A 22,145-nucleotide genomic window follows, 5' to 3' on the forward strand; every position below is an offset into this window, starting at 1 on the left:
ACTGTCGATCCTACCAGATCAAATGCTAACACGACTGAACTCTGACTTCATTGGAGAACTAACCAACTAATCGGACCATATACCTTCCAGACAATTCCCCTGCATTTACCCCATCAAAGAAGCGGAACAAGAACCGAGCAAACTGAAACCCGCTCAGCAAGATGCGACCTACTAATGACTCTTGGCATGCAAAAAGGCATATATCAATTCTTAATGAAATAAACCAGACAATAACAGAGAACTAAACCGACGGTAATGCCTCCCCATACCAAAACAAGATTCCAAAGCAATATAAATATTGATAATAATCGAAAAGAAAGCAAAGATTACATACCCGCAATAGCACCTGATAAAACATACCAGGCTATCTCCCTCTTCATACTTGGCCACCAGTAACTAAGTCGCGAATCCCGCTAAATCTTGGTGGCTCCAGGGTGTATCGAAAATATGGACTTATGTGCCTCCTCTGGCACAACTTGTCTGATACCACCAAAATCTGGTACCCAAACCCGACCGTACCGGGTCAATAATCTGTGGCTATTGGTAGAAAGCTTGTCGATCTCACCCCTGATTCGCTCCAACTTCCAATTCTCTTTCTTGACTCCCTCGACTTGAGCCTCCATAATCAAATCCAGAAGTGGTGAATCAATATAAATCCCCATACATGAGCTCCTAACAGTAGAACTAGCCGACTTGCGGCTCAAATCATCAACGACTACATTCGCTTTCCCCGGATGGTACAAAATCTCGTAGTCATAAACCTTGACCATGTCAAGCCACTTACGCTATCTCATTTTCATATTCAGTTGATCCATGAGATATCTCAAACTCTTGTGATCTATGTAGATGGTACACCAGACCCCATTTAGATAATGCCGCCAAATCTTGAAGGAAAACACCACCGCCCCCAACTCCAGATCATACGTAGGATGCCACAACTCGTGCGGATTCAGCTGTCGAGAGGCATATGTGATAATCCTCCCTCATTGCATAAGAACCGCCCCAGACCAGTGATGCATGCATCACAATATACAACAAAATCCTCAACACCCTCAGGGAAGGTCAACACTCGGGCCTCATATAACTTCTGTCTCAGTGTCTTGAATGCAGTGAGGGGTAAACCAACCTTGGAGAAATCCTGAATGAACCACTGATAACACACTTCAAAATCCAGAAAACTCCTGAACTTCGAGGGAGACTTCAGGACCTCCCACTACATAACAGCCTCAATCTTGGCCGGGTCGACCTAAATCCCGTTCGGGTTAACGAGGTGTCTCAAGAACTGGACTTCTCATAACCAAAACTCACACTTTGAGAACTTGGCATACAACTGTTTTGTCACACCCCGGTCCGATGGCAGAAACGTCGGGCGGTGCGAACACGGGGAGATTGGGGCGAGGCATACATATATGAATAGAACATAACATAAAAGAATATCACAAACATTTCATTTGTTGATTATAAATTATTCTGTGATTACATTGTTTTTAAAAAGACAAGAACGCTTCCTTAACAGGACTAAAAACGATACTTAGACGGAACTAAACTCCAACTGCTTCCTTGTATTCTTCCTCCTCCTTGACACGACCATCCTCCTCCGCAACACGACTATTGTCTACACTCATCTCCGTGAGAATACATGTATTTTGAAAACGTCAACATAATGTTGGTGAGTGCACAGGTTTTTATAGTTGGACTTTTATTGTGTTGTATTATTTTAAGAATCCTTTTTCTTTTAGAAAAACCTATCCTAAAGTATTTTATCAACCCTTGGTTACTATCTTTTAGGATATCTAACAATCGTATCTTATTATCTTTTTAGGTTATATTTATAAAATCCTAATTTACTATCTTTTTAGGATATCTAACGGTCCGAACATATTTTATCTACCATTCTAAGGCGTCCATAATGGTAGTCTGAACTCTAAGGTGATCTAATGTATTACCATGAGCCCCCATAATCGACTTTGTTTGAATAATAATTTTGCCCCATCACGACACTTCATCAGACGTCAAATAGTGAATGATAAGAATGTTATCCCGTCAGGATTGTAGCTAGCAATCACAGGTGGGGTTGTCAATCCATGTATAGATCTATACATATCTTTTTAGCTCTCGCAAGATTGACAATTATAGGTATCTGGGGAATCCGAATTTAATCAAGGCCTTTGGATGAATTAACAGCTCACTAAGGCATTGACCTTAGGTATTTAGCTTTTATATTTTATGATTTATCTTTTATCCTTTATCTTTTATCTTTTATCTTAATCCTTCCTAGGGATTTCCTATAACTATCACAATATAAATTTTTTTTATCTTATATTTGATAATTATAACTTTTGATCTCATAATTATTTTATATATATATATATATATATATATATATATATATATATATATATATATATATATACCCTAATTATCGTTATTTGAAAACAGGATACTTGGCCAGACTAACAAATAAATACGATGCATATCCTTTATATTTGACCAGCATAACTTCTAGGTACTACATGTTGGAGATAGTGTCTAAGTCCATAACTATATTTGGTATGTACTTGACCTGACCCGGCATGGTCCATTTGGGTTGCACTTCACCCGAACAATTTACGGATAATCTTTTGAGAATAGTATATGTTATGATTTATTAATATATTATAAGTTCTAATATATTAATATAAAATCATATTAATTAATTAGTGTTGATCTATAATTAATTTACAATGAATTTAGAGATCGAAAGTATGACTAATTAAATATGGGCTCTTGTATTTATATAGTGTGGGCTAATGCTTATTTGGAATGGGCTAGGCTTGCATGGAAAGTCCATGGATATTCCATGGAGCTTTAACCCATGGATCTCATGGAAAGGAAAAGACATGGGTATTAGGGTTTACATGGATGTAACCCTAATCCACCACACTATATAAAGGAGGCTTTGGTTCATGAAATTGCACTAGTTGATGTGTGTAAACTAAGAGGGCCGATTTCAAGAAGTTTGTAACTATTCTCTTAAGTTTCCAAGTTTGTGGTGATTTGTGACTTCCATTTGAGGCATCCACATTATTGGTGCTAGGCTCTCAAACTCCAAGCACTCAACTTCCACTACAAGGTAAGTAATTCTACTAGTTTTATTTGATTCAAGTACCCCATGCCATGCTAGTTAGGATAAGAACCTTGGAAAAATAATTATTTGCATGTATCTTAGTCAAACATAGATCCAAGGTTTCTAGGATTGCATGTACACCATAGGAGTGTTAGAATGCTCTGAAAACCATTAGTGGTATCAAAGCCAGGTTTGTTTATTTGATACTTGATGCAAAAAAAAAAAAAAAAAAAAAAAACTTGAAAATCGAAGTTTTGTTCAAAAGCTCGTATCAAAATTTCAAGTTTTGTATATGTACTTACGATTCTTGAAATTTTTGATATGAACATTCATAAACATATGAGTTTAGAAGATCATAGAAATTATGTGCTAATAATTGATTAGATTAATTCTTGATCTTTATGTGTTTTAAAGGAGTCCATAATTAGTTCTTAAGTTATGGATAACCAAAAGTCACATTTATAAATAACCATTAAAAGAACACATAGGTTACAAAAAATGAAGAGTCTTCATTTTTAATAACCATTAACTCATAAGTTATGAGAAATGAAAAGTTTTGAAAGTTTACAAAACTTGCCCTCAAGTTTTGGATCAAGTCGTCTTACCGCTAGTACGCCTCATTCACGAAGCCGGACTATAAGGGGGTATAAGGTTGTTGCCTATAAAATGGCAACTTAATGGGTGTCCACTCTCACCCACCGCTTCCTTGATCGGTGGAGGGTCGTTAGCCGAACGGGTAGGACAAGGACTTATAATTTCTCATTAAAAGTATAATGATAATACTAAAGTAACTAAACTTTATTGAATTCCCAATCTTAGTTATTTTAGGAAAATGTGAATAAGGTGCTAATCCATGAAATTACACTTTACACTTTGTTTAAGTCGTTAGTGGAGCGTGTGTGGTTAACCGGCACACTAACTTGAACTTAACAAGGTAGGTAAAGGGTGACTTAATATTTATCATAGTATCGATGGAGCGTGTGTGGTTAACCGACACATCGATTGAGGGGTAATACATTAAGGGTACCAAGTAATTTGCATGGTTACTTCACACCTTGTTTTGTGATCCTCGGCATCCCAGTCACAAAACTTGAAGGGCACACTCGAGATTGAAACATGCCATTGAAGAAAGTTCAATGAATCTCAAAGAATCTAGGAGTTTCTAAACCAATTAAAACCTAATTAAATATTTCGTTTTTCATGGTGGAAATTGGTGAATCGTCATTCACCTACCTTCAAATATCTTATAGCTTAGATTACGGCATCCCTCTTCTAAGTTATAAAATATTGTGTTGGGTCCTAGCCTTAATATTACATTTGGGTGTTTTGTTAAGGACTATCTCTATATCTAATCTAATTTATTCCCTCTTCTTTTCAGATGTCTTCCAATAACAATGCTTCTGGCTCAAACCCTACTAGCTCCTTCTCTCTCATGAATCTTTGTGGGAGAGTCATCTTTGATGGGTCCAACTTTATAGATTGGATCAGAAACATCAGGATGGTCACTCGGTATGAGAACAAAGAATATGTTCTCGACAAGGAGCTGAAGGTACCCGAGCCAACTGCTACTCCTGAAGAGCTTGCTGAATATGAGGTACATGAAAGAGATGATACAAAAGTGGCATGCATCATGATGGCCACCATGACAGCCGAGCTCCAAAAGTCCTATGAGGACTATTATCCTTTTGAGATGCACCAGGACTTGATGGACCGCTACCATCAAAGTGCTCGTCAAGAGCGATATGAAATAATCTCCTCCGTGATAACAACCCGAATGAAGGATGGTGAACCCATCACGGACCTCATGCAGAAAATGCAAAGGTATGTGGACCGTTTACTGAAGCTGAATGTGAACTTCCCTGAGGAGTTAGCAATAGACATCATTTTGCACTCCTTTCCATCGTGTTATGATCAATTCCGCATGACATATCATATGAACAAGGAAGAAGTCACCCTCAGCAAACTTCAAGGACTCTTGAAGACCGCCGAAAGTGGTCTAAAGGGTAAGTCGATTGTTACTACTCCTACTCCTACTCCAACTGCGGCCAATGTCTTGGCAATCGGGCATGGCAAAGGGAAGAAGAGAAAGAACCCTTCTAAGGGTACCAAGGGTAAGACCCTTGAAGGCTCCTCTTCAAGCAAAACCAAGAAAGGTTTTGTCACTCCTTCTGCTAACCCTAATGAGGCTGAATGCTTCTATTGCCATGAAAAGTCGCACTGGAAGGGAAACTGCCCAAAGTACCAGCAAGATTTGAAGGATGGGAAAGTAAAACCCAACCATGCAGGTATATACACTATATTGTCTAATAACTCACCTCATTCTAAGTCTTGGGTCCTTGATACAGGTTGTGGTATTCACATATGTTGTGATTTGCAGGGACTAAAAAGAAGTGAGAATGTGGAGCAGGGAAAGATAAACTTGATCATGGGAAACAGGAAAGCTTCACCTGTCACCAAGATATGAGTTTATTCCTTAGTGCTAAATAGTGGGTTTACATTAGATTTGAATAAATGTTATTATTCGCCAGAAATGGCAAGAAATGTTATTTCCTTTCATGCATTGTATAAACAAGGTTTTACCTTATATTTTGATAATAATAATGGTAGTATTGATGCTTTCTTTAATAATGTTCTTTATTTTAAAGCATTACCTTGTGATGGCGTGTATGAAACTGTATCTGTTGTAGATAATCTAGGAAATAATGTATTGTGTATTAACTCTTCCACTAGCTTAGATAAAACATCCTTATGGCATTGTCGTCTTGGACATGTAAGCAAGAAACGCATAGGCCATCTCCAAAAGGATGGAGTCTTGGAGTCATTTGACCTAAAGTCAGATGATAGTTGTGAATCTTGTTTGCTTGGTAAAATGACAAAGTCACCTTTTACTGGCACTTGTGCTAGGGGGAAGGTTTGTTGGACCTCATACACACGGATGTGTGTGGACCCTTCAGAACCGCCACAAGAGATGCTAATCGGTTCTATGTGACTTTTACTAATGATTTTAGTAGATATGGATATGTCTACCTAATCAAGCATAAGTCAGAAACCTTTGAGAAATTCAAAGAGTTTAAGCAAGAAGTGGAGAATCAGTTGGGCAGGAACAATAAGATGCTTCGATCCGATCGTGGTGGTGAGTATCTTAGTACTGAGTTCCTTGACTATCTTAAGGAATGTGGGATTGTCTCACAATTGACACTTCCTAGGACACCACAGTTGAATGGTGTAGCTGAGAGGCGCAATTGGACCTTGTTGGACATGGTTCGTTCCATGATGAGTCGAGCTTCGCTACCAATCTCATTTTGGGGGTATGCCTTAGAGACTGCCGCCCATATCCTTAATCTAGTCCCTACAAAGAAGGTTGCCAAAACACCTCACGAGGTGTGGACTGGAAAAGTTCCCAATCTAGACCACATCAAGATTTGGGGTTGCGAGGCTTTCGTGAGACGCGAGACTCACGATAAGCTCGAACCCCGAAGCGAAAGGTGTATTTTCATCGGCTACCCACAGAAATCCTTTGGTTACATCTTCTACAGACCCAGTGATCATGTGGTCTTTGTAGCAAGAAGAGGATTCTTTCGAGAGAGAGAATTCATGAGCCAAGGAGACAATGGGAGGCAAATTGACCTTGAGGAAATTCAAGAGTCAAGTGGTGAAGGAACCTCAAACCCTAGCCCTCAACCTGAGGAGGAAACTCCTGTTGAGCCAACTGAAGAATCTATACCTCTGAGGCGTTCCACTAGAGTTAGGAATGCACCTGAGCATTATTATGGTTTTCATATTACTGCAGAAGGCGAGACACTTATCAGTGATAACACACTGGTAAATCTGGATGACCCTAACAGCTACACGGAAGCCATGGCAGGACCTGAGGCTGCTAAATGGAAAGAGGCTATGGATAACGAGATACAGTCCATGTATGACAATCAAGTTTGGAACTTGGTTGACAATGTACCTGATCGTAAGATAGTTGGGTGCAAATGGATCTTCAAGAAGAAGACCGACATGGATGGTAATGTACACACTTATAAGGCACGACTGGTTGCAAAGGGTTATTCTCAAACTCCGGGAGTTGATTATGATGAGACCTTTTCACCAGTGGCCAAGATTAAGTCTATTAGGGTTTTGTTAGCCATTGCTGCATTTCATGATTATGAAATATGGCAAATAGATGTCAAAACCACTTTCCTTAATGGAAAGTTGGCTGAAGATGTTTACATGGTTCAGCCAGAGGGTTTTGTCAGTACAGAGTACCCCAGTAGAGTGTGTAAGCTCGAGAAATCCATTTATGGATTAAAACAGGCACCTCGCAGATGGAATCTTTGCTTTGATGAGAAAGTCAAAGAATTTGGCTTTTCAAGGAGTGAAGATAAATCTTGTGTCTATATCAAGGCTAGTGGGAGTATAGTCAGCTTTTTGGTACTGTATGTGGAGGACATACTACTCATAGGAAATGACATCTCAACCCTGCAGGAAGTAAAGTCCTGGCTTGGGAAGTGTTTCGCTATGAAGGACCTTGGAGAAGCTGCCTATATCCTAGGGATAAGGATTTTGAGAAATATGAGTAAAAGACTAATTGGACTTAGTCAAAGCACCTATGTGGACAAAGTGTTGAAAAGGTTCAACATGCATAACTCCAAGAAAGGAGAGTTACCCATCCAGAGTAACGCCAGATTGAGTAAGACACAAAGCCCTAGTACTGAGGCTGAGATAGCAGAAATGAGTCGAATACCTTATGCTTCAGCTGTAGGATCGATCATGTATGCTATGACGTGTACTCGACCTGATGTAGCCTTTGCTTTGAGCATGGTTAGCAGGTATCAGGGGAACCCTGGCAAGGCACACTGGACTTCGGTAAAGAATATCCTCAAGTACCTACGGAGGACTAAGGACTGGGTCCTTACCCTCGGTGGCAGTGAGGACTTGAGAGTTGTAGGGTACAGTGATGCTAGCTTTCAGACTGACAGGGATAATTTCCGCTCTCAGTCGGGCTGGGTCTTTACTCTAAACGGAGGGGCAATTACTTGGAAAAGTTCCAAGCATGAGACAGTGGCTGATTCCACTTGTGAATCAGAGTATATTGCAGCAAGCGAGGCAGCAAAGGAGGCTATATGGCTAAAGAACTTCATCGGAGACCTTGGAGTTGTACCAGCTATAAAGGAGCCAATGGAGATTTTCTGTGACAGCAATAGTGCGGTTGCCTTAGCCAAGGAACCAAGAGATCATGGGAGATCCAGACACATTGACAGAAAATATCACTTCATCAGACATCGAATAGAAGAAGGAATCCTCGTGGCAAAGAGGGTATCATCGGATGAGAACCCAGCATATCCCCTCACGAAGGGACTGACTTGGGCTAAGCATCTCCAGCATGCTCGGAGCATAGGGCTGAAGGATGATATTTGTTTTAGTAGTTAGATAATCTTGAAATTTGTAAAATGTAATTGACATTTGATGATAAATAAAAGCTGTTATTTATGAGTAAAGTGTTGCTATCTCTTGTCAATCGTTTACTATTATTTCTTTTTGCATGTTTTGACTTCCAGAATAATTATGCTATGGTTTATATCATATTATTCAAACTCTCCACAGTCGGTCATATGTTGGAAGTAGATATGAATCAAGACTGTCATGGGTTGGCTTGTAGAGGTCTAAGATGTTAGACAAAGTGGGGCTACAGCACTCATGAGTGCTCATAAGTTCTGAGTATTGGATTCAACCCACGCTCACTTGTATCACTTCATGGAATTTATCTCGAGTGATCGTGAGATGGTAATATCATATAAGTCTTCAAACCTAGAGATATGATTTGTTGCCTATGAGTTGGTTATGCATTGATTGCACGAAAACGCATTGGTAACTCGATGTTATAAACCGTGCCTTTGTGTGTAGTTCAACAAGTAGTAGAGCAAACATATGATTCAAAGTTTATCTGTTCCTTCTAGGATTAGAAGCAATATCTGGGCCCCTCGATGATTTTGTTTTGACCTATGTACCGGGCCCGGTCAGAACTAAATTGATGTGTTCATTTAAGTTATATGTCAAACAAATCAGAAATCAGGAAACAAATGCTGGACAATAAGCAAGACCATGTTCCATGTATTTGTCCAGCTGATATCTAGAACAGAGGATTATATGATCACTTATCTAAAATGGCGCTTCATAGTTTAACAGAGTTTTAAGAGCTACGATTGCTGATCGGTTCCTGAAGTCATACTTGCAACTATAGTTATTAGACTTATCCAAGTGGGAGACTGTTGGAGATAGTGTCTAAGTCCATAACTATATTTGGTATGTACTTGACCCGACCCGGCATGGTCCATTTGGGTTGCACTTCACCCAAACAATTTACGGATAATCTTTTGAGAATAGTATAAGTTATGATTTATTAATATATTATAAGTTCTAATATATTAATATAAAATCATATTATTTAATTAGTGTTGATCTATAATTAATTTAGAATGAATTTAGAGATCAAAAGTATGACTAATTAAATATGGGCTCTTGTATTTATGTAGTGTGGGCTAATGCTTATTTGGAATGGGCTAGGCTTGCATGGAAAGTCCATGCATATTCCATGGAGCTTTAACCCATGGATCTCATGGAAATGAAAATACATGGGTATTAGGGTTTACATGGATGTAACCCTAATCCACCACACTATATAAAGGAGGCTTTGGTTCTTGAAATTGCACTAGTTGATGTGTGTAAACTAAGAGGGTTGATTTCAAGAAGTTTGTGACTATTCTCTCAAGTTTCCAAGTTTGTGGTGATTTGTGACTTCCATTTGAGGCATCCACATTATTGGTGCTAGGCTCTCAAACTCCAAGCAATCAACTTCTACTACAAGGTAAGTAATTCTACTAGTTTTATTTGATTCAAGTACCCCATGCCATGCTAGTTAGGATAAGAACCTTGGAAAAATAATTATTTGCATGTATCTTAGTCAAACATAGATCCAAGGTTTCTAGGGTTGCATGTACACCATAGGAGTGTTAGAATGCTGAAATTATGCAAAAGTTTTGCATAAAGTTTACCCCCTCTATGTATATCGGTAGCTTTATCTCTCCGATCGTATGTTTAATCTCACCATTGAATCCTATGAGGAAGGAGGATCTTTTGATTATTTCAGACTTTGGGATGTTCATCCTTTTTAGTGCATCTAAGAGTATGATGTTGACTAAGGATCCTCCGTCAACAAGGATCCTTCTGACGAAGTGGTTGGCGATGCAGTGTGTGATTACTAGTCCATCATGGTGGGGATCCTGGATCTATTCCATGTCCTATTCATCAAAGGTGATCTCATTCTTGTTGTTGAATGAGGTATTCTTTTGTGGTCTTTCTTCCTTTTCTACTTTTGACACTTGGCGTGCCTTTTAGCTTGAGAATAAGAGGTACCACAAATGTTATAACCTCCTGATATGACGTTCATTATCTTGGCGTTTGCGGGAGGGGATCCTTGTTTTTCCAGGATCTTGTGACCATCTTGATTGTTCTCCTTGGATCTATCTTTCCTTCTTCCGAGGATCTCTTTGAGGTGTCATTTGCTTAGGAGGTAATTGATTTCTTTCCTTAGAGATATGAAATCTTCTGTCATATGACCGAGGTCTTTGTGATACGCACACCACTTACACTTGTCCTTCTAGCTGGTGGATTTGTCTCCCATCTTCGACCATTTTGCCTTATCTCCAAGATCCTTCATAGCATATATCAGACCTAAAACATCCATAGAAAAACGATAGTCAGTGATCTTAGGAATCTATTGTTCCTTTCCTTAATCTACAAGGGCATTAACCCTGTGATGATCAGGTTCTGATTTGTAGGATCTTTGGGCTAAAGAGTAGGCCTTCCTATTGGGATTCTCGTATGAGCTTGGTGGGTTGCTCCTCTTTTGGATCTCCTTGTCTTCTTCGAGCCTTATGAACCTTAGTGCTCAGCTCCTAACTTTGTCCATCCTTTTGCATGGAGTCATTACGACGTCTTCATAGAAAGGAAAGTACTTCTTTAAGCCCATTTTAAAGACTTTAACTGCAATTTCCATGTCAATGTTGGGGATACTCAAAGCTTCCCTGCCAAACCTGTTAACAAAGTCTCTAAGTCGTTCTTTAGGATCCTGAACCACCCGATAGAGATCATTGGTGATCTTCTCAAATGATCTGCTACAAGTAAATTGATTATTAAAGATGTTAACTAAATTTGCAAATGATGTAATCGAATAAGGAGGAACATTCAACAGCCATTTAAGAGCTGATCCTGTGAGGGTTAAACCAAATCCCTTGTATAGGAAAGTTTCCTTCAAGTGTGTGGGGATGGGAATGATCTCCATCCTTTCTCGATACTGCGCCACATGCTCCTCAGGATTCGTAGTTCCATCATAAGGCTTCATGTTGGGAGTTTTGAAGCGCTTTGGAACTTCGGTGTCAGCTATTGTAGGAGCAAATCTCGAGATCATGTGGCTTGTTGGAGATGCTTCTAGTATAGGTTGAACTACCCCGTGCATACTTGAGATCATTTTCCTTCATTGCTGAAGTTCCTTGGCCATAATTGGACTTATTCATGCATCAGGGTTCATAGAGTTAGTATTAAAAGTATTGCAATTTATGAAGTTACTAGTACCAGGATTTCTAGGAGTAGTGAAAGGTTCAACAAGATCATGGATCATAGATGCTCGATTATTTGGAGTTGTAACCCAGGGTGATGCGGAATTTGCAGGAATCGTATTCCTATGTTGGTTCCCATAGGATCCTGCAATATTAAAGTTCAGTATCTTCGGTTGCATGTGTTGGATTAGATGTCTAAGCCCATAACTATAATTGGTATGTACTTAACCCGAGAGTAGCATGGTCCATTTGGGTTGCATATCACCACGACAATTTGATAGGATGGACTTTTGAGAAGAGGTTATTTATGATTTATTAATATATTATAAGTTCTAATATATTAATATGAAATCATATGATTTAATTAGTATTGATCAAGAATTAATTTTGTGATCAAAATAGACTAATTAAATTAATGGGTTCTAATTGTGTAAATTAGTTATATATATGTTTTGGGCTTATGATAAATGATGGACTAAGTTTATGGAAGAATCCATAAAGAGTTAGCCCACTTGAATCATGGATCATGGATAATAAGCCCAAGAGTACGGATTAGGTTTTACCCATGACTCTTGGATTCCTAACATATATATAGAGCACCTCATAGCTAAAATCGACACACTAATGTTCTAAGAGTTCATGGAGACGATTTCTAGTGCAAGAATACTCTCTCAAAAGTCATCCTTTGTCCAAGGTGTGATGTGAACCATTTGAGGTGCAACATTTGGGGCACTAAGTTCTTAAAGACCAAAACTACAAGCTACAACAAAGAGGTAACTCTATGACTCATTTCTATGTCGTTTATGTCAATTGTATGCTAGTTGTAGGCTTAATGCTTTGGAAACAATATTGCATGTATAATTAGAGAAAACATAGATCCAAAGCATTTAGGGTTGTATGTGCACCATAGGATGTTGTAGTATACTAAAACCCAACAGCATGACCATGGGTGCTGTCTCCTGGGATCTTTGTATATCGGTTTTCATCCTCTCCACTTCCTTAAGCAGATTCATGTTGTCCTCATGTTGTTGGGACATCTGTTGTGTCAGTTTCCTCATCATGGCGAGGAGCTCAGTATTAGAGACCATAGCAGGAGGATCCTGGAGTCCCCCGGATCCCAAACTTCCTTGGTTAATGACCGGAGAGGTGTTTCTCTTAGAAGTGTTGGGTGCTTTCCTCTGACTAGAGGCTCCGCTCGGAGGAGGTGGTAGGTTTTCGGTTAGAATAGTAGGAATGGAGGATGAGGATAAGGTTGGTTGAGTAGACATGATTTTCCGAAGGTTACGAACACCACGACCCCACGGTGGACGCCAAATTATTTTGGTCAAAATATGAGCAATCAATAATCAACCAAATTATATGAGAGGTTGTGATGTTCGAGGGAAAACAAGTATGAAATGGTAGACAAGGTGACATAATGGTTTACAAGGAAAACCCTTGATCCTTGCTAGGATAACCAACACAAAACCTTGGGAGGTGATAATGATCACCTGCCTTGATGAATTTATTGATGTAAAATGTTAATTATAGAGATAAATGTGTAAATTCCAGTACAAGCATTGTGGATGAGCTAATTGTGTGTCTACTGTGTGTAATACAAGTGTTATTTATAGTCTAAACTAAGCAACCAGAAGTACGATATTCCCAAGATCCTATGAGATCAGCATAGGAACGTTATTTGACGTGGTATTCCGGGTCTTAAGCTTAGTTGAGACGATTCTCTATTCAGAATAAGTCTTTCATTGACTAATTATGCATATGTGTCAATAAGAAATGAGATTATAACCGTTATAGGTGTTAGTAAATAATGATAATAATAATGAGAATATAACCGTATCGGGATCCTGAAGTGTCTTAGTATCCTGAGTGCTCTTTGAGATTTGGGATCCTTAGAGGATTGAGGATCTCGCCCCTAACACTTCCGCTTCACTCGAACACTCAGTCCAACTTCTTTAGCTTTGTTTTTGTCTTTATCGGGCTCTTTCATGTCCATATATAGCTTGTCAATTGCTAATTCCTTGCTTTCATATACCATCTCTTCCTTACTGGAATCCTTGTCTTCATTATCCTCTTCGACTTGTACTTTGGGCATGGAATATGCAAAAAACGTCAAAAATCATAGGAATTGAAGCTCTCGGTTTGGTACATTTCATTTCTTCTTTCGGAAAAGGCTTGTCCCAAACTAGTAGCTCTTCTTCCATTATTTTCTCCAATTCTTTAAACTCATCACTTTCTTCTTTTCTTTGACCCATTTGATTCTTTTTGTTTATCTCCCCATCCACTTCTTCCATAAATAAAGCTTCATCATTATCTGCCATCGAATTTGTGGACTTCTTTTTGACTCGAAATGTTATTTCTTCATCTCCAACTTGAAGCGTAAGTTCGCCCTAAAATAATCGGCAAGTACTTATCTTCGTTCATATCAAGAACAACAAAATCTACTGGAAATACAAACTTTCCAACCTTCACCGATAGATCTTCAACAATGCCTCGAGGGTAGGTGATTGATCGATTCACCATGTGGATAGCCATTCTATTGGTCTTTAATTCTGGTAAATTAAGCTCTTTGTATAAAGAGTATGGCATGAGATTTATGCAAGTTCCCGAATCGGCTAATGCGTTTATCTTTATAGAATTGCCAAATTCACAAGGAATAGTGAAGCTCCCCAGATCCCTCATCTTCGTTGGTATGTCTTGCAATACAACAGCTTAATATTGCTCATTCAAAGTTATTGTAGAAGCCCTCTCCAACTCCTTTCCACTTCTTATCAAATCCTTGAGGAATTTTTTGTATTTCGGCATTTTGGCAATAGCTTCAATGAATGATACATTGATAGAGAGGGATTTCACTTGCTTCATGTATTTCCTAGGATCTTCCTGTAACTTCTTTGACCATGCTCAGGAGGATATGGAAGTGGTGGCTGATATGGCTTGACAGGATAGGTTTTTTGATTTTTCTCCAGTTCCCACGATGTGGCGTTATGCTCGCCACACCGTTATTGCTAGGCAACCATGATCTTTTGGTTCTCGTCTGCTCTTTTTGGCTAATGATCGGGGTGTTTTTTTGGTTGTCTCTAGGAGTACCAAAGGCTCTAACTTTTCTCTATCTTCGTTTATAACAGCCAACATTTGAGCTCTTAGGTTTTTCTCGGTGTTATTAGGAGTTGTGCCTAGTAATCCTTTGTGTATGAGCTTGGCTAGTTGCCCAACTTACATCTAGATATGTGAAAGGGATGCTTGTTGATTTCTCATGGACTCATCCGTATTGTCGTGCCTCTTTTCATTAGCCCCCATGAATCTATGCAATACCAACTCAATATCGGGTTTCTATTCGGCTTGTGCTTGCTCTTTTTGGTAGAAACCTCACCCTTGTTGTCGATATCTTTCTTCTTTTTCTTTCCTATATTCTTCATAGGGCTTCCACTCCCTCTTTGACTTCCTCTAATCTTCATCAAACCGATCACCACTTGAATAGCACACTTGGGCCTTCTTGTTTCTATTTTCGTCCAAATCAAAATCTTTGGTGAGATGTGGTCCGCTACAATTGTCTCACCCAACTTGTATTGTGTGAATTTATTTCCCCAAATTTATGATTCTTCTATCTATTGTTTCGAGATTTGTAATTATAGAAGCAATACTATCTTGACCTCCATTTCCAGTCGACTTCCCTCTAGTGACAACCTCTCTTGGGTTGTGGTATTCTCTGGAGTGTTTGGAAAATTCTTTAATAAGGGCATTATTCGTGGTGGGATTCTTCTTTGTCCTAGGCCCTTGTGAATCTAATAGCTGCCTCATGCTTATATTTATTCCATCAAAGAACATTGAAATATCTTATTGAACATTCAAATCATGTTGATGGCAGTTTCGTAGCAATCCCTTGTAGCGCTCTCAAGCTTCATAAAGCGACTCCCCATCATTTTTTTGTAAATTTAAGATGGTCTTATTCAATTTAGCAATCTTAGAGGGTGGACTAAATTTTTGAATAAATTATGTTCTTAAATTTGCCCATGTCCTAATAGCTCCTAGTGGAAGCAACTTCGAACAATATTTTGTTGCCCCTTTGAGTGTAACTCGAAGCATCCTAAGCATTAATGCATCTTTTGTCATGTTAGGAATATTCAAATAATATACTATCTCCAAGACTTCATTAATATATTTAAGTGTGTCCACATCATGCTTCTTGCAAAATGGTATATCCTTGAGCATGTTAAGGATATGACCTTTGAGCTCAAAATTCGTCGCAGCCGAAATTTTGGGAGACATGATACCTGGTCCATTATCTTCTCGCATCCACAGATTGTACTCATTCATCGTCATGCTTGTAATGTCTACCATTGTGTGGTCTTGTTCGCTTCTTTTGCCCTCTTCGGTGTCGCTTTCGTTTCTGATTCATACCCACTTCCCTTCTTGTCCGGAGTTTTGTCAAAAGGTCATACTATGTTAGATTGAAAGTAATTGATTTGCCTTTCTTTTTATCATTTTGCTTGTGGAATTCGGATTTCAGATCATCAAAAAGTGGCACAATTTTTGAGGAATATCCCATGGTCATGTACTACTAAAAAAAACAACAAACACACCTAAAACGAACAAAAACGAAATAAGTATGAAACCATAAACCTACAATTCCCACGTGGTGGCAATGAGATGGCCAGATTGTGGTCGTTGTAAAACAGAAAATTAAAAACAAAACTGAAAAATAATCTTTTGTGGTTTTTACCCCACAAAACTATGGTTCAAGTAAAAGAAATTAATTCCTGATAAAAATATGTCCTTCCCCAAAGGCACCAAAAACTTTGATGTGTGTTGTGTGTGTGTGTGTGTATATATATATATATATATATATATATATATATATATATATATATATATAGAGAGAGAGAGAGAGAGAGTTAGGTTCATGTGAGACCACTACATTTTGTGAGACGGGGAGACTCAATCCTAGCCACTCATTTTGTAGATAAAAAAACATTTTTAAAATGCAAAATAATTGAAAATTTTTGATTTTTTTTTTAAATATTGTTTTCGTCATTTATATTTTCCAAAAAAATTAAAATTTACCGTTTTTTTGAAAATATCTGTGAAATATTGTAGTTGAATATTACAATATTTTACATATCTGACAAATTTAGTAGATTACTAGAATATTCTAACATTTTAAAAATCACATTAGAATATTTATAGTGCAATAATCTATTAGAATATTTCACGTATTTTAGAAAAAAAAAACGGTAATTTTATTTATTTTTGTAGGTAAATAAAATGACGAAAATGATAATTAAAAAAAGAATTTTCGGATTTTCCTTTTATTTTGCATTTTAAATGTATTTTTAGATTGCGTCTCACGGTCTCACAAAACTAAGATGACATGAAATGAACCTAAACCTTTATATATATATATATATATATATATATATATATATATATATATATATATATATATATATATATATATATATATATATATATATATATATATATATATATATATATATATATATAAGTTAAAAGATTTAAATTTATAAACCTAATTATTCTAACCAGCTAAAACACATTAAGCAGTGTACCTAGTCGCGTATTAGTGAAGTAGAGTAAGTCAGGTATCGATCACAAGGAACAATATTTCTAACTAAGAAAATGAATGCTAAAACTTAAACTAAAAGAAATAAATTTAAAAAGGTGGTTTTTATCTGATTTTTCAAGTTCATAAAAACTTAAATTAATAATAACCTAAGAAAACTTCAAGCAAAAGCAAACAACTAGAAAATGAGATTTAATCATGAATTAATAAACACTTCTGTTTAGATTCAAATCCCTCCCCCCCCCCCCCCACCCCCACCCCCGATTTTCTTTTGATTGATTTCATGATAATGGATTAATTCCATTAGTTACCAAATTAGAATTTAGTAGATATCATGATCAAATTAACTAACATATATGAATTTATGAACTTTAATATCTATGGTCAAGCAAATTAAGAACACCAAATTGATTTTAAGGCTTATTTGGAAAATGAATTAATGATCATAAACTACTAGGTAACAAGTTCATGCAACAAGAATGATCATCCAATTACATAAAACTTGAAGGAAAAGTAATAAAGGCTAGAACATTAACATATTAGGATGATGATCTATCAAACACAAGCTAAAACCATCTTCATAAAACCACAAAATAAGAAACCAACACATAGTCAAAGGGTTCATCTAATCTAAACAGAAGCAAAGGATATTAGCCCATGATTGTAGAAAAAACACACATAATCAAAGATCAGGTGCTACACCGTGGCTATATGCCTGACATGTCGTGAAAGACACTTTTCATGTGTACACATCAAGTCTTCATGAAAACACCACAGAAGGTTTTGGATCTAACATGTCACCACGTTGTAGTGGTGAGGTAGCTACGTTGTGGCATGCAATTTGTGCATGTCTTCTATTCTTCTTTTCCTCGTGATGCATGCTCCAACCTTGAAGTTTCCGGATTTGTCAAGTTTGACCTTTTTCTTGAAAATGTCCTTTTTGGTTACAAAATAAATGTATGAATATAGCAATATCAGTTGCAAAGTGCAAAAGCTTGAAAATTGTTTTGCTATAATAGACAAGGGGAAGCAAGATTAGTACTTGGTATTTGGATTTAAATTTATAGATCGAAATGGTTAATAGGATTATGTTAAAGCACAATGTGTTGAAAGGTTTCAACATGGAAAATTACAAGTAAGGGATTATTCATATGCTTCATGTAAGGACTTGAGTGAATCTCAAAGTTCGTTGTATTAGTCATGAAAATGATAGGATGAGTCAAGTCCTATATACTTCAGATATAGGATCGGTCGTTAATGATATGACTTGTGCTTGTTTTGATGTCTTCCATGTCTTGAGCATTGTGGGATTATGTCAAAAATTGGCTTGACTGATTTGCTAAACAACTGTTAAGAACATTATGGGTATTAAAAGATACCAATGAATGATTGTTTTTAGACACTAGAGAACATGATTGACAAGAGTTATAGTGACATGAATTTTAGAGATGAATTTGACTCATAGTCTAAATTGATGTTCGTTTTTGAGTTATATCATGAAAGGTTTCATATAGGAGATGGTGGAAGATTCGACAATGTTTGTAATACCATGTTAGTACAAGTAAGGTATCCAAGGAATGTAACTGGACTACAAAGCTTCATAAACTGACCTTAAATTTTTTTTTGAGTATTAAAATTCCATTAAAAACGTTATGTGAAAGTACAGTCATATTGACTAAGGATTCTTCAGATCACGGAAGGTCAATTCATAGAAGGAGGAAATTCCACTACATCCAAGAGAAGTGTTGAGGATGGATATTTAGTTGTGAAGTGAATATATTTCCTGATGATTCCTTCATAATGGTGCGGACCATAGGAAAACATGATATGCATGTTAAGAGCATTGGCATGAGAAATATTGACATTTTTTAGTTGTTAAGTCGATTGCCCTGAAACATTTATACGATAGCTAAATCTGTAATTGTTATGGTGATTAAATAGTAGGGAATTGTTTATATTTAAAGAGTATGATGTCATAGAACAATTAGGTTGTTATTGTGTTTCATTTTGCAAGTTACTTCTTGAATATTAATTTATTCGAAATGCCACAGTCAGTCATACATGTGGGAGTAGGTATTGATTTAAGACTAACATGAATTGTTTGTAGATTTTCCATAGGTATTGCCAAAATATTCATGGGTACTTTGAAATTGGGGATTTTATGTATTGGTTAAACCCATGCTTAGAGATTACGTCATGGATTCAATCATGAATAATTCTAATACGATAATATATTCTATTCCTCAAACAAAGACTTATACTTCATAGTTTGCAAGTTTGTTGTGCATTGGTTTTGCATTAAAGCATCCGTAACTAGATGTCATAAAGTGTAATTCCATGTATAACATGATTAGTAAAAGGTATGATTATATAGTCAAAGTTTATTTGTTCCTTTTGCCTTAATAGAAAAAGCAACATGTTTGGGCCCCTCGATGATTTTTTGTCGACATCTGAAATGCTTGGCTGAGCCCAGACTTATTGATGTTTTTAATTAGTAGTTTGAATTTAGTCATAAAATATCGGAAAGCGAGAAACATAATCCTAGATTATGATGTTGATATTTATCCATGTCTCGTGTCCATACGATATCTTGTAGAACGAATGAATAATTGATCACTTATCTTAGGGCCAACGTTTGATTTTATCAGAGTCCAACAATGTCTATGAAAGCACCCTTTATTGATTATTCAAATTCAATATTTGCAATTATAATTTGATGACTTCTCCAATTTGGAGACTGTTGGAGTAAGTGTCCACTATCATAACTAAATTGGTCAAGGTCATGACTAAATTGATATAACTTTATGGAATAAAAGTAAAGTCCTTTTCAGGTTGCCCTCCAAAACTAGAAATAGATAGAAATGACTTTAAGAGAGAGATAGAGAGAGAGAGAGAGAGAGAGAGAATGATTTCTTAACTTATTATATGTTTAATAGATTAATTAGAATTGGATGGAATTAGTTAATTACTAATCAGAATTAATATGGAATTAATTCGAGATTAATTGGAATTAACTAAAGGTATAAGGGATGAATTGTAATTCTTCAATAGTTGAACAAAAGAAGCCATTCTAGAACCATCTATGATATGGACTGTTTTGGAGGCTTTCAAAGGGTTTCAAGAGGTTCCTGGTAGCAGATAAGGGTTTCAAGGCTTTCTACGGGTTTCAAGAGGGTTTCAAATATGGATTTATGTCCAAGTTACCTAAACTATAAATATGATCCTTTAGCCTTGAATTTTCGTTCATAACATTACTTAGAAGGTAAAATCCGATTTTACTTCTTTCTCCTCTACCCCCTTGTCTTTCTAGTATTATAGGGTTTTGGGTGTGAAGCATTAGAAGTGTGCATAATTTTGGCGCTTGATTTACATGGAGCTTTTGAAGAACTCAAAAGATTGACATATTTGACTATGTTAACAATATGTTCTCTTACTAGTAATTTTTATTATAGTAGGATATAATGTTTTGTTTTATAATTATGTTGCTATTAATTGTGAAAAGCCATAGATCCATTTTGTAACCTCCCAAATATACCGAGTAAAATTATCATTTTTAAATAAGTCAAAACCATTCATGCATTATCTCAAAGACAATCTGAATAAAAATATTCTAAAAACCTCAGAGTAATTCGTAAACATTCAGTGCGGAAAAAATCTCTTGGGGTTGCAGTGCAATCAAGTTGGACCCTTCCTTTTGGAATCAGAAATACATGAAAAAAAATAACATAAACTGTAAGCACAAAGCTTAGTGAGTTCCTCAAAATACCACATACCATACAAGCAACAGGCGCTACCCAATGGGTATAATGGGTCTCCCCTAACTTGCATCACGCCCCCCCCCCCCAATGTGTATAACGGGCCTGTCCCTAACTCAGATAACGGGTCTTGCCCTAACTCGCTTAAAAGTTCCCGCCCAATATACAAAACATGCAAGTATCACACAAAAAACTAGCATCCTACACGCATAATCTAGTGAGTCGGCATTGGTGCCTTCGACCCACGAGTAAAGTGAAGAGACTCATCTTGATCAATAAACGAACAGATCTCACACACGGGTTGTTGGTGCTGAAGTCCCTCCTACTAACATATCCACAAGCCAAACCCCAATTAGCAATTACGGTAAATACTCCAAATTAGTAATTCCAAATACCAAGATAAATCCTCATTTAGACAAAAGACCATTTTTCCCTTCTATGTCCTCAACCCCTCACAGTTGACAAAAAGTCAAACTAGTCAAAAAGTCAACGGTCAACCGTTTATTGACCTATGTGCTGCGTACTCTAGCTCTACGTTGGGCGTAGAGCTTCAATGCAAAATAAAGGGCCTCAATTAGGCTATGCGGGGCGTAGCCTAAATTATTCATGGCGTACTACCTCATTTTCCAATACTCACATTATGCACTTATTTCATTAAGACCTTTCACTGAAAGCTCAAATCCAGTTCCTAATAGCTCCATAAAGGATAAAGTTTCCAACATTATCCATCAGGATTGTCCAAACAAATAAGATCTCGTCTTTAATTCTCAAAGGGACCAAAAATGCATGTATCATCTTAATCCATTAAGTATAGGTCTCCAAACTTCATATCTGAAACATTATGATGTTTAGATCGATAAAGTTTCCAACTTTATCCATAAAAAGGTCACAAACTTTCAAGAACTAAACTTTATGCACTAAAATGACCAAAAAGTGGCAAATATGACAAATAGCTAAAGTTATCCATGAGCAAGTTAGAAGCTTTTTATTCATAATGGTCCATGAATGATGTAATCTTGTTGGATCTATACTTGAACTCTTATTCTATACACTTTACCACCACCTTGCTCTTCAAGATTCAACCTTCCTATGACTAAATAAGC

The 22,145-nt window shown here is 37.0% G+C and overlaps 1 non-coding gene across 1 annotated transcript; it reads left to right on the top strand.

The window, feature by feature from the left end:
• Positions 1 to 15,553: 15,553 nt before the first annotated feature.
• LOC145162061 (small nucleolar RNA R71) lies at positions 15,554 to 15,660 on the top strand. The gene has a single exon (XR_013738917.1). It is a non-coding gene; the product is annotated as a small nucleolar RNA R71 (small nucleolar RNA).
• The last annotated feature ends 6,485 nt before the right edge of the window (positions 15,661 to 22,145 follow it).

Source organism: Lactuca virosa, chromosome 2 (genome assembly GCF_052849685.1).
Source record: "Lactuca virosa cultivar CGN04683 chromosome 2, Lactuca_virosa_CGN04683_v6, whole genome shotgun sequence".
In the NCBI taxonomy this organism is placed as follows: domain Eukaryota; kingdom Viridiplantae; phylum Streptophyta; class Magnoliopsida; order Asterales; family Asteraceae; genus Lactuca; species Lactuca virosa.